The sequence below is a fragment of the Gallinula chloropus genome (genome assembly GCF_964237585.1).
Source record: "Gallinula chloropus genome assembly, chromosome: 16".
In the NCBI taxonomy this organism is placed as follows: domain Eukaryota; kingdom Metazoa; phylum Chordata; class Aves; order Gruiformes; family Rallidae; genus Gallinula; species Gallinula chloropus.
Window position 1 is genome coordinate 4,892,655 of NC_140101.1, and position 12,757 is coordinate 4,905,411.

The window sequence follows — 12,757 nt, forward strand, 5'->3', positions numbered from 1 at the left end:
GGGTATTCTCCAAAGGGTATTTCTTTCCCCACCCAACCATGCAGCTAATTGAGGGGTATTTTAGTCACAAGAAGATGCTCCCAAATGCCTTTGGAGAAGATAAGTACTATATGATAACCAGGTTACAGCTCTTTCATCTCATCTCATACTCCATCTTTGGTCCACCTTTCCATTTCAAAAACTATGTCATAAATAATGAGAGGAACAGGTCTTCTAATACCACAGGAGATTTTCTTTAGGAGAGGAGAGAGCTTAAAGAATTCACATCTTCTTCAGCTGTCATAGGCATAGGTAAGTAGCCAGAAGCACAAGGCTACTAGCCAATGGAGAAATTACTTAAATTTCTTGAGAGCACCACTGGTTTACTCCTCCTCAGTATAAGATGGAAGTTAAAATCATTTCTGTGGAGAAATAATATTGCAAGTAATTTTTCCCTAGTTTTAGTATGGATTTTAAAGGATGCTTTGTGTCACTGGTATTAGGCTTTGTATTTACAGTGCATGAAAAACATTCTCATCACCCGCAATTGTGTTGCACATCCAGCTGCTCTATCAGCATCCTTGAACACAGTTAAAGCTGGTAGAATTCAGCTCTTACTAATTTTGATACATGGAGCAACTGGAACCTGTTGAAAATCCACATTTTCATTAAGACATTCTGTGGGGGAAAATCATATTATCTTCGTGCATATCACTCTTAAATCAAACTATGCCTCCTGATTTAATCTTTATTTTCATTGCTATTAGCTTTTCAATATCAGTATCACCTCTCACTGATGAACCCTGTATGCAACTTTCATCAAATCAGTTTCTATCATGACTTTGTAGAAAACAGTTGTGTGCACCTACTTTCATACCAGGCATGTCAGTTAACTTATCAAACACAATATAATTTATTTTTTCCATTAGGTTCCTGGAAAGTCAAGCTAAGTGTGAGCAACTGGAGTTTGTAGCTGGTCTCCATGTTGTTTTTCAGGCAAAGAATACTAAGATACAGTGATTCAAACCTGGGAGTGACTTCGACGCTGCTAAATGTTGTCAATACAGGTTTCCAACAGTGTGCAGCTAAATAATGATTGTTTGACAGCACCCACTTTGTATTGAACAAACTGTTTTTATCCGTTTGCATTCTGGTGTGTTCTAAATCTATTGCAAGTATCTCTGACAGGGGAGACATAACAGGGAGCAACTCGAATGTTTGAACAATAATGCAACATTGATAACATGTATGTTTAATAAATTTAACATGAATGATGACCCCTAATCCCAGCATAGTCAGGGCTTCAGTCAGATAATCTGATTCCTCTTTTCTTAATGCCCGGTTTGTAAGCCAGGAGATAGATACGTCAGATATATGCATATGGATATAGATCAAAAGGGTGACTGCACATGTTGACAGGACACTAATTAAATTGATCCACAGTTAGTGATTACCTATTCTGAGCTGTTAATTTTGCAAGTGATAAGATAGTCTGCCTTCTTTCCTCTTATTAAAGAGGCACTGAGACTGTCTCCTCAGGACAGTGAGTGCCACCTACTGTACACTCACCAGCTGGGAACTGCCAGGAATCCAGTCCAGGTTACACCTGAACAAAGAGAATGCTCTGCAGGAATGCACAAAAGTGCTGCTTCCTCAGAGCCAGTGTCTTAGTTCTGACCTAAAATATGTAAATCATCTTGTAGATAGAAAATAGGCCAAATTTCTATGCAAGTGCGTGGAAATTTGGCAGGTAAGGATCATTTTATCAGCTGTCCCACATGGACATGTAAGTGTTTTATTAAATAGAGGAGAAGAGCTTCAAGGAACTTAAATGCTGTGACCAAGGCACCTCTCAGTACCAACACACTGGTTTGGGTTTTTTTTCTAAAGGCTTCACAGATACGCGGTGGTCAAACCCTGATTAAGATCAGAAAGTAAAAGTACTGAAGCAGTTGACAGTGTTGATATTTAGAAAAATAAAACATGGTTGTATTTCTGATAATCATCTCAGGGAAATAAAAAAAAGGAAAAGAAATTGTAAAGCACCTGTCAAAAATTCCTTACCAAGAGAAACTTCATGGGTAAATCTCAGAAAATGTGTGAGGGATCAGCAAGCCAAAAATGAGTATGAAAAGACAAATACTAGAAGAATACTGATTGGAGAAGCTGGATTTGATAATGTATTTAAGATTCTGTAACATGCCAGACGGAGATATAATTTTGCATCCTTAGAAATAGCACTGTTGTCTCAAGAAATGAAACTGAGAGGGTTTCTGGACAAAGAGGATTTCTTGACTGTTACCAAAGAGGTTATCCAAGAGTCTTTTGCATGCATTTCATTCTTCATAGCAAAATGGCATCTCCATGCCAAAAGGAGACAGACGTGACTTCTCTGATGGATGGGACAGGGCAAAATAATTCCAATCAAAAGGAAGAAGACTCCTGAAGAAAGGAGTTCTAGTCAGTCCATTGTCCTTTGAATTTCACTCCAGTGGGAGATTAGAAGCTGGAAATGTACTTCAAATAACTACATAGAAAACTTTGCAATTGTTCTATGAGAGTGATTTGCCTGTAAGCAAAAAAGATCCAGGTTTGTGTACTTTACTTAGAGACCGAGCCAATGACCATAGTATTAGTATTATTTTTCTCATTTCAAAGAGCTTTGATTCAGATAGTTGGCAATAAAAAATAAAAAAAGTGAAATTAAGAAGTAAAACCAGTTCAAGGTCACAAGATTTTACAAGTGATGAGCTAACACAATAGAGCTATGTATATTTAATCCATATTGATCAGCATCTCATGAACAAAGGATTTAGGATGGATCCATACTTTATTGCAAACCTTTCTAATAGATTTTTTGTGTTTATAGGCCAGATTTGTAATTTAAGAGAAGGATTTACAAGAGAAGCCTAAAGGATGTAAGCACTCAGCTGTTTATGAAGTTCAATGGCATTTGAGTGTCTGACTCCCTCAGGCTCTATTATGAACTCTAACCATAACTTATTGACAATAGTCTTTCAGTTCAGAAAGCACAAAATGGTTACCCTTTACAGTAACAGAATATTCGTTTTGTAGCTGTAACTGTAATCTAGTCTGTCTTCCAGGGACTATTTTGTGGTCAAAATCAGGATAATAGACACTATTTACCTCAACAGAAAATTCAGCTTTGTCTGTGTTGGAATGCTGACTTTACTAGAGATTTACAAGAATGAAAAAGATGTCATCACCCACTCCAGTTTCTCACATCCAGTAAGCTTTTCCCTCTTGTCTGCTCCCTGACCACATCTATTCAGCAGACCTTCAGCCCAGCCCAGAAATGCTTCCTCAGAGCCTTCGACCTGGACCTCATCCAAGGTCTCACAGACTCTTCCCAGCTCCCTTTCCTCAGGAATTGATCTGATTCCAGAAAACACCCCAGTCCATCATGTCACTGCTGCTGTCCAGCTCTAAGAATCTAAATAACATGTTAGGACATAAACCCCAGAGTTAGGTATGATGGAGATGGATCTGGAGTGTTAGGTAAAGATTCAGTTTCTCTTGTGGTTTTCACAGGCAGGTTTTCCAGCAGCAAATTCTAAGAAATGTCTTCATGTGTACAAAAGGGATTCTCCCTTTGCAGCTGAGATACTCTTGGTGGGAGGTCTGGAGAAAGGACCAAAAAACTCTTAGAAACACATTAGACTGTCCTGATGGTTGTGCTGGCCAAAGGCAGGGACAAATGCCTGTTTTACAATTCTTGTTAGATAAAGGATATTAAACTTTACAGCTGTCATTGCATAACATTCCTTGACTGCTAAAATGTCTGGTAAAAAGTGTGAAGAGTTGGAGAGGAAATTGAATGCCTTTACAATAGGGCCAAAACAAGGATGGTGGGAGCTATTATGGGAATACTCAATAAGGTCTCTGAGTTCCTTGAGCAGCTCAACATATCCTTTTGACACAGTGCCTATAAACAGTGATTACTGCTTGACTGAGGCTGTGAGGAGGGAAATTCTAAGACAAAGTTAATTTACATCTTAAAAGAGATACCTCTTAAAAAATGCACCATGGTAACCAAATTTCAGTATTGTAATGATTAATGTCACCACACTGTACTGACTCCACTGCCTCATCATTAAATAGAAGATATTCAGTTGTATAGCACTTGAATATGATAATAGTTTATGTATTAACTCATTCACCTTGCAATTTCTTGATCCATTTTTCATTTTCAGAGGCACATAATGATGGACTGTATACAGTAGCATAGACTCAGCGACCTGCCTCTGGGTGGTCATGGGGGAAGGAGAAACACTGGTGCTATTGGCTGTACATGAGCCTTCCTGATAAACTGAAATCAAAACCTGGAAGTATGTTTTCTAAGGACTTTTTAGGTATTCCAATCTAAGTAAGGGACTAGATACTTAATTCGCATTAAATGGTTCTAATTTTTTTTCCATTAACTAAATTACAGCTGAAAAGGAAAACTGGGAACCATGTTGCTCCTTGCATTGTGAATCGCCACTTGTGGGGACTGCCCTCATCTAGTAAAACAGAGAAAACAAACTCCCCTCCCTCCTCCAGCAATCCACAAGTGCAAAGAATGTTGTCTGCATTTTGAGCGTTAGACAAAATCCCCAATAATGATGTTTCACCCCATGTTAAAACCACCTACATTGAAAGATCTTGGGATTTACAATCAGTAGCTGTGTTTGTTTGGGCTGTTGCCTGTTTCTGTCAATGTCTCACTTTGAGATGTTTGCCAAGTATCTTACGTGAACTATTTGAATACCTAAAGTTAATCATTGAAGTTCAACAAGATGCTGAAATAAATCTCAGTTTGTCAGAGGTGTTGAACTCCTACACTCTCTTCAAGTCAAGCACATGATTGCTTCATCCTGGTCTTGTTAGCAAATATCCAGGAACTTCAGAGCAGGGTGACAGTTTTCCTCCTCATTTCTGATCTAACTTACTTCACTACATGAAAGCACAGACTATAAATAATATTGGATCTTTAGCTTAAAAAATGCATATCCTGATGAATATTTATTTAGCACATTAAAAATATCATCCATGCCTTGCTTTCATTTGGCTCATAAACCTGAATATTGCAAAAAAACCTAAAAATAATATTTATTCAGAACATCAGCATAGCATCAGCTGAGGGAAACTTCGATTTTCTGTTTAGGATACTTCCTATTACTGTCCTGTCAAAACATTTTATAATCTTTGGAAATATTTCTTTGAGACAGGAAGGATGGTTCCCATTTCACAGCTGGAGAGATGTACTAGACAGATTTATGAGTTTTAATTTCCACTAATTCCAGCAGAGGTAGATGCTGAACACTTGTTAAAATTCCTCTGCAAGTAACTTATCTAGGGTCACAGAGGAGCCTCATGAAGTGTGGTTGTCAGAGTTGCAGACCAGCAATCAACCTGTTGGGGCTCCTGGCTTCCTGCTTTTCCTCCCATGCTGTGGTATTCGAGTACCATGACTAGGTGTATGCAGCAGTATTAGCTTAGGTTTTCAGCTCAAACTTGTGCCAAAACTGCCCTATTCTGTGTCATACCATAGTGGCACCTTGCTCTCTGGCTCTGCTTTGGAGTAAACTACATGGATCTTCAAGCAATAAAACTTAGATATTGTCTTAATTACTGCCCTTGGCAGTGCTTCCTAGTGCCTGGGATGGATCCATGCCCTAGTTACCTTTTGCTGTTCTGTTGGAACAAGGTGCAAACACAAACTGTCTCCCCCGCCTGAGGACCTGATTTTCTTGGGAAGAGACACTGCTGTGTCTGGAGAGGGATTTTGCAATTTGAGTACTCTTCCATGTATGGAGTTGCTCTGGAGACACAGCACCTCTCTGATACAGCTACAACAGGCAATTGCTAACAGGCAGTACTAAGCCTTTCTAGCTTTACTGTTGAGTCACTCCAGAATTCTTTATTCTCTTTCATTCCAGTTTGGATTTAAAGAGATACTGTTTGATACTGTGATTTCTAAGAATCTTTAAATAAAACGCTGCCCAGGTTTTACAGTCCAAGCTTTCTCAACCTCTGGCATCACTGGGAAAGTTTAGGTTGTTTTGCCAAATTCCTGAAGTTTGACTTGTTTTTAATATACACTTTCCCAAATGCCATCCTGGTTCCTCCCATGTCACGCTGGCATCTGTAAGAAGGATGTCCTGGTCACAGGCACGGATACTCTGACCAAGAAATGTATGGGGCCCCATCCTCTCCATTTGATCATACTGGCTTTACTAGAACCTTTCTAGATTTTACCTAACAAAATAGAAAGAAGGATCAGGCACTGGAGTGGGAAATTCTTTCCACTGTAGATGGAAATAGGAATTCACTTGTCACTGCTGCTTTCAAATGAATTTCTAAATGAAAATACCTTTTATACTGTCAGTACTATAACATGGAGATGACAGGTTCTGTTGGTTTTCCATCAGTTACAGCCGGTGTCAGCAGCTTTTCAGGATCCAGAACACACTCCAGTTTCTATGCTAAAAGCCATTTCTTTATGTTGACTTTTTGCTAGGAACAACTGTGAGTGCTGGTGCCTTGTAATATACATTTGTTATGCTTTTTTTCATATAAAAACCTGTAACATGTTCTTTGGAAGATTTGTTGGTACAGCTTCCACAATCATCTATTCTCTTCTGTATCTTGTCTAAATGCAGTTCCATTCAATAGGTTGATGGCATTTGTATTATTCTAATCAGCACTCTTGGCAACATTACAAGCTGAACTGGCCTGAGGTTTCTATGATAGTCCTGGCCATAGCTGATGTTTCTTACCTCTTGTTTCAGGCTGTTTCAAGGAATTGAAGATGACACCTGCCCATACAAAATGTAGACTAAGATTCACAGATGTTTGCTGGAGGTCAGGAGGAACAGTCCAGTGATGATCTACAGTTTAAAACAAATAGGTACATTTCATTTTTTTTCTTCTCTTTTATATTAATATGCTCATCTTTTCTAATCCTAGGCATTTTGCCTTTAAGGATTCCTTGGAAATAATTCAGAAATTAGAAATGTGACACTTGCCTTGCCAGCTGTTTACAAATCTCCCTATGTAACTGAACTAATGTATCTCAGAGCTGATTTGAAACAACTCTACTAACCCAGCTTTGGCCTTTCATAAGGTGAGGCTTCAACTATGACATTCTGCAGCATTGCATGCAAGAAAATGTGAACACAGAGTCTATAGAGATCACTTTTAGCATCTGCATAATCAGGGTTTGACCCAAGGTCCAAGAAGGGTTGCTTGATTAATTGCATTTCTCCATGGTTTCACTTCTGGACAATAACCTCAGTGTGACAGACAGGTTTCAAGTGAGAAAATTTCATACTAATCCCAAGTATTCTTGTGTTGTCAAGAACTACAGTTTGGCACTATCAGGCTCCCTGAGCTGTGATTTAGGCATTTAAAAACACTGAAGAAAAGATGGGAAAATGATGTTCCCTAATTCCTGTTTCTTCTTTGAAGTATCAATTACTGCCATGTACAGAGCATCTTTTTCATTTATGGGATTTATAGGTTTGAATACTGAAAATGTATGTTGGAATATGTAAATGCTCATGTGCAAAGTTACAGATTGAAGGCCAGATGCAAGAACAAATCCTCTTTTTGTGCTTGAAGTGTTCATTTGGTGGTGTAAATGGATTCTCCTATATGCTCTATACTTTTAGAAATTATTTTAATAAAACCCTTTGGAAAAACAAACAATGAAATGTGCTAGACAGAGTACAATACAGACACAAAAATACAGATATAGCTTTCCTATCAGTCATTGTTGCTGTCTCTTCATCCAAAGAGTCAGTGGGTAAATAGAAAGATTTCTATATAATGGACATACCCTAATGCAAAAAATTACAAATATCTGCTTAAGACATTCAAACTACCCCCCCCGGCTCCTTTTTCCCAGTACTGTTGTGTAGTCTTTAAGTGGTCCTTTCCTAACATGATGCTGATGAAGAAAGGGCTGTGTCTTATGAAAAAAACCTCCACTGACCATATCAAAATACACATTTTCATAAGTAGATTTGTTTTGAAATAAGAATGTTAGTAGTAAGCCTTCCTCAATTTTACTTCTTGGTACTGGAAGGTGGATAGCTGGCCTACTTATGCCATCTTCTGGATAATTACAGAACTGTCATTAGACAGGAAAAACCTCTGTCAACAAGCATTAGTAATTAGCAATGCTTTGAAATAGTTTACTAATTGAATCCCTGAAGTAATTTTCTTTCTTATTTTATTTTATAGGATTTAGAATAAACCAAAAACTACTGAATTATTAAAAACATACCATATTCAGCTATCATGGATAATCAGTAGGTTGTACAGAAAAAATCTTTGTAAGTGTGGTCCCAACAATATTGATATATTTAGTGAAGTTATGGTTTCAGAAAAAATACTTGTTATACTGATATTTTACCAATGAAAAGTCTCAAAAGACTGGGCCTTCATCTCTTGGGGATAAGTACGAAGTAGGAATAAATGTTAGTCACGTTGCATAATATTATACTGGAGATAACTCTGCTGCATGACACTGTTACTATTCTGCTGCAAGTGTTTATGAGCTTCTGGAAATTTAAGCTTCTCTATTTTATTTATTCATTAACTCACTCTTGCCAAACCTCACATTGGGTAATTACATCTGTTTAGGGAACAGGGAAAAAGGCTGAAGGGCCTCCACTGTCTTCTGTAGCTTCAGTTTCTTATTTTCCATAGTATTGAATGGTTACCTGGTGAATTGGTGTTTACTGAGTGTTCTCAGCTGCAGAGATATGACACAGGCAAGGGGGAAGAAATGTAGATTTATCCTTCAGAGTAAAACACACTTTGTGAGTTTGAGTTTCAGATCACAGCTCCCAGAGAAACTGGAAATAGTAGACTCCTACCACAAGTGTTAAGTGAAACCAAGTAGGCATCTGAAGTATTAAGTATTCACGTCTTCCAAGTGCCTTCTGTTTCTTGATAAATGTACCAGCCCCTAAGAAAAGTGCATTCAGAATAGAACTAAGTCATTCCTAGTAATTACTACTGTTATTCTAGACAGGAGGAAAGTATACTGGTCAGATGGAGGTCAATGTGCCATGTTTCACTAACAGTGTTAGCACAGGAGAGTAGAAGTTTCCATTTTGAAGACTTCTCATCACTTTTGAAAAGTGTGAAATAATGGGAGTGTGAAGAGCAGAAATGGCATGAGGACATGATGGTACAGCATCTGCTTCCCTGCACTTTGCATGTGTCTTCCCTCACTTCTCCCCAATCACCAGTTTCCCCATCCAAGTGCAATTACAGGCTAAAATGGAAAGCCTTGTTGGAATGGCATAATTCTCTCATTATTCTCAGTCTCCAGCATCAGCACATGTTAAGAAAGAAAAAACCTATTTTCAGCTTCTCTGAAGGTGACAGTGGCTTTTGAACTGAGTTGAGAAACTTTGCCACTACCCCAAGTGCCACAACGTCTGTTCCCTGCTTGCTCTCAGAAAACCTTGAGAAAAGTCTCCAGCATGGCCTATGAGGTTTTTTAAAACACTAATTCAACACTCTGTTACTAAGTGTTTAATTATTAGGACTGTGAAATACAACACCACCTAAGGCATTAATAGAAGGAACTAATTATAGCCCATTCAGCACAGGGTTTACTCTTCCATTATGAAATCTCTTGTCATTTATTTGTCCTTTAAATGACTTGTTGTAATACCTTGATCAGGAAAAATGGATCCTTCAGAAGGGAGAAAATGACCCCAAGCTGGCACAGAAAGATTTGATTAAAACTTACACTCCTCCTGTGGCAGCCTAATGATCCCAGGGGATCTTCCATTGCTCAGCAGAGTAGAGGAAATAGAAGACAGGGGAAATGCTTTCTGTCTGAGACAGATTTTCTTGCTTACGTGCTGACATCCACTCTCTGTAGAGCCATCCTATGATCAGTCTCTTGTTTCCTTTAAAACTCAGTGTCAGAAGTTTGGTTCCAGCGTGATTAATTTCCCCTTTACTGATTGTGTGTCATTTACTTTTAAGTAAGATTTTTATAAATGAGGCAAAACAAAGACAGAGATGAAGATTGTGCCGAGATAAACATTTGTGCTGCTGGGACTCCCACTGACTCGGGCACAGCAGGGGCCAGAAGTAATGGGGATTCACAGGCATCGTGATTAGACCTCTCGCTGGGAACAGGTAATTGAAACACTATAGCCCATCACCAGCATTTACTAAACAGCAAGCCATGAAGGTTCGTAGTTTAAAGCAGACCTTGAACAAACCAGACTTCTCACAGTCCCTCTGCCCTTGCATACAAGCAAAGCATGAGCTGAGGCCATCAATAACATACACTGGGTTTTGCATGGAGCGGAGACACAGACAGTGCCAGGCTTCCTGGATCCTCCCTGGAGTTTGTCTGGTGTCCAGACACCCTCAGTTGTGCATGCCAGATTACCTGTCCATATTTTGGCAGCAGGGATCATAAGAGCTTTCAGTATTTTGAGTGGTTATGTAGGTGTTTGTAGCATGCTTTGTCATTCCCACATAAAAGTACTCCTGGTATTGGAAGGCACACAGTGACATTTAAGATATTGGAACAATCATTCTGATGAACTGAACACCTCATTACAAGCTTACATGGTACATACAGCTACCATAGTTAGGTAAGATCAACGAACAATGTGATCATTAACGGGAGTTCATGTGTCGTGTCACCAAATTTGTGATTGCAAATGCTGGGTGAGAAAAGGGAGGAGTGTTTTTGTCCAGGTAATTGCATAAGTGACAGGGCTTGACAGTAATTATGAATATAATGATACTTCAGTGATTACAGTGCCAAAAGGGGATTCTGAAAATTCAAATCCATTCTGCATTCCATAATCTTTTTGATTATGGGAGCTGCTGTGATTTCTATGCATCAGTCCCTTATCTGTAAAATGAAGGTTTTAATTATTTGTTACTTCCATCACTGCTTGTTCCAGGACTCTATATACTAAAGATTCTGTACTGTTTTGGTACACAGCAGAGTGCATATTCCTCAGGTCTGGTCAGTAGGAACTGCATAAAAAGCTGCTGTAAAGGTCATTATTGGTGAAAGCGAAGACACATGCTAAATGCCATTCCTTAGTTTGCTGCAAGCTCTCTGTGTGACTGTGGTCAACCAAGGAGGCTCTTTCAACCTTCATTCTGCTCTGAGTACTTAAGTGTAAACACTACTACATCTTTTCCTCACAACGATGCTGGGAAGGTATATTAGCTTAGTGTGTGTCAGTGGTAAATCCTTGAAGATACTGAAATAACGAATGTAGCTGCCTGTATGGGCACATTGTACATGATTGTAAGAACCCCCAGTGAACATTTTTATTTGCTATACAGTAGCTTTTCATTAAATCTTTTTTTTCATGCAAGGCAGAGACAACTTTTTTCTGACATTGGCAACTGTGGGTCTGATCATATCTCATGTTTGGTGCTACAGACCCACGAGTACACAAATGATAAATACACGGGATAATTTCTTTATTGTTTTTAATCTTCAATGATTTTCAGAAGAAATAGCAAAACACAGCACAATTCTAATTGCACCAATATGGTTATAGCTTGCAATAAAAAAAATCATCTTGGTTATTATCAGTGCTGCTAGATCACTGGCCTTATTTGAAGTGATTCATCAGATCTTACTGATGGCATTTAAGATAACTTAGCTGCCTACCATGCACTTTTGCCACACTTGACTGAAGTTTCCAGCCTTGAACTATTAGTCAAAGAGATTTGAGCAAAATCATAATTTGTTGTTTAAGTAAACTTTGAAACAGAAGAACACTGCCTTAGATACTAGACTTGGTGCCTGCCTTGGACAAGCGATTTTTCTTTTAGCATAGAATTGTAATAGAAGAGAAGGCAGCTTTGTTATTAATTCCATCTCTTACTGCCTGTGTAACTTACTTAAAAGCATAATACTATCTTCTGAGCTGTCTTTTCCTCATTCCTGCATTGTAACACCAGTAGTCATCATGCTATAACTGAGCACAGGTCAATTGCACACACTCATAGAATCACATAATTGTTTAGGTTGGAGAAGACCAACCACAAAACCATGTCAAGTCCAAGCACAAAACTATGTCCATAAGTACCACATCTATACATCTTTTATATACCTTCAGGGATGGTGACTCAACCCCTGCACTGGGCAGGCAGCCTGTTCCAATGCTTGACAACCCTTTCAGTGAAGAAATTTTCCCTAATATCCAATCTAAACCTCCCATGGTGCAACTTGAGGCTATTTCCTTTTGTCCTATCTCTTGTTACTTGGGAGAAGAGACCAACACCCACCTGGCTACAATCTCCTTTTAGGTAGCTGTAGAGAGTGATCAGGTCTCCCTTTGGTCTCCTCCAGCCTGAACAGCCTCAGTTCCCTCAGCTGCTCTTCAGAGGACTTGTGCACTAGACTCCATTCAAACCACAAAATTTAAACACATCCTTGGTTTCTGTGTCTAGGATACCATTTGTTCTTTATCATTTAATCTGTTTTATCAACGGTTTTTGAGAAAAACCATTAATTTCTTCATCGTGGTCACTTGTAGCTAATTTAGACAAGGTAGTTATTTGAATGAAAAGAGTAAGCATTCTTTGTCAGCAATTCCTTAGCATTTACAATAGTGTAATAACACTAACAGCCAGCAGATAGCAGCATAAGCACGCAGGCACTAAATAAATGCCTGGTTTATACTGAAACGCAAGGAGCGTGCAGTCCTTTCAGGTGATTCACAGTCACACTAAGAGTAGAGGTGCAGTGTCATAGAGA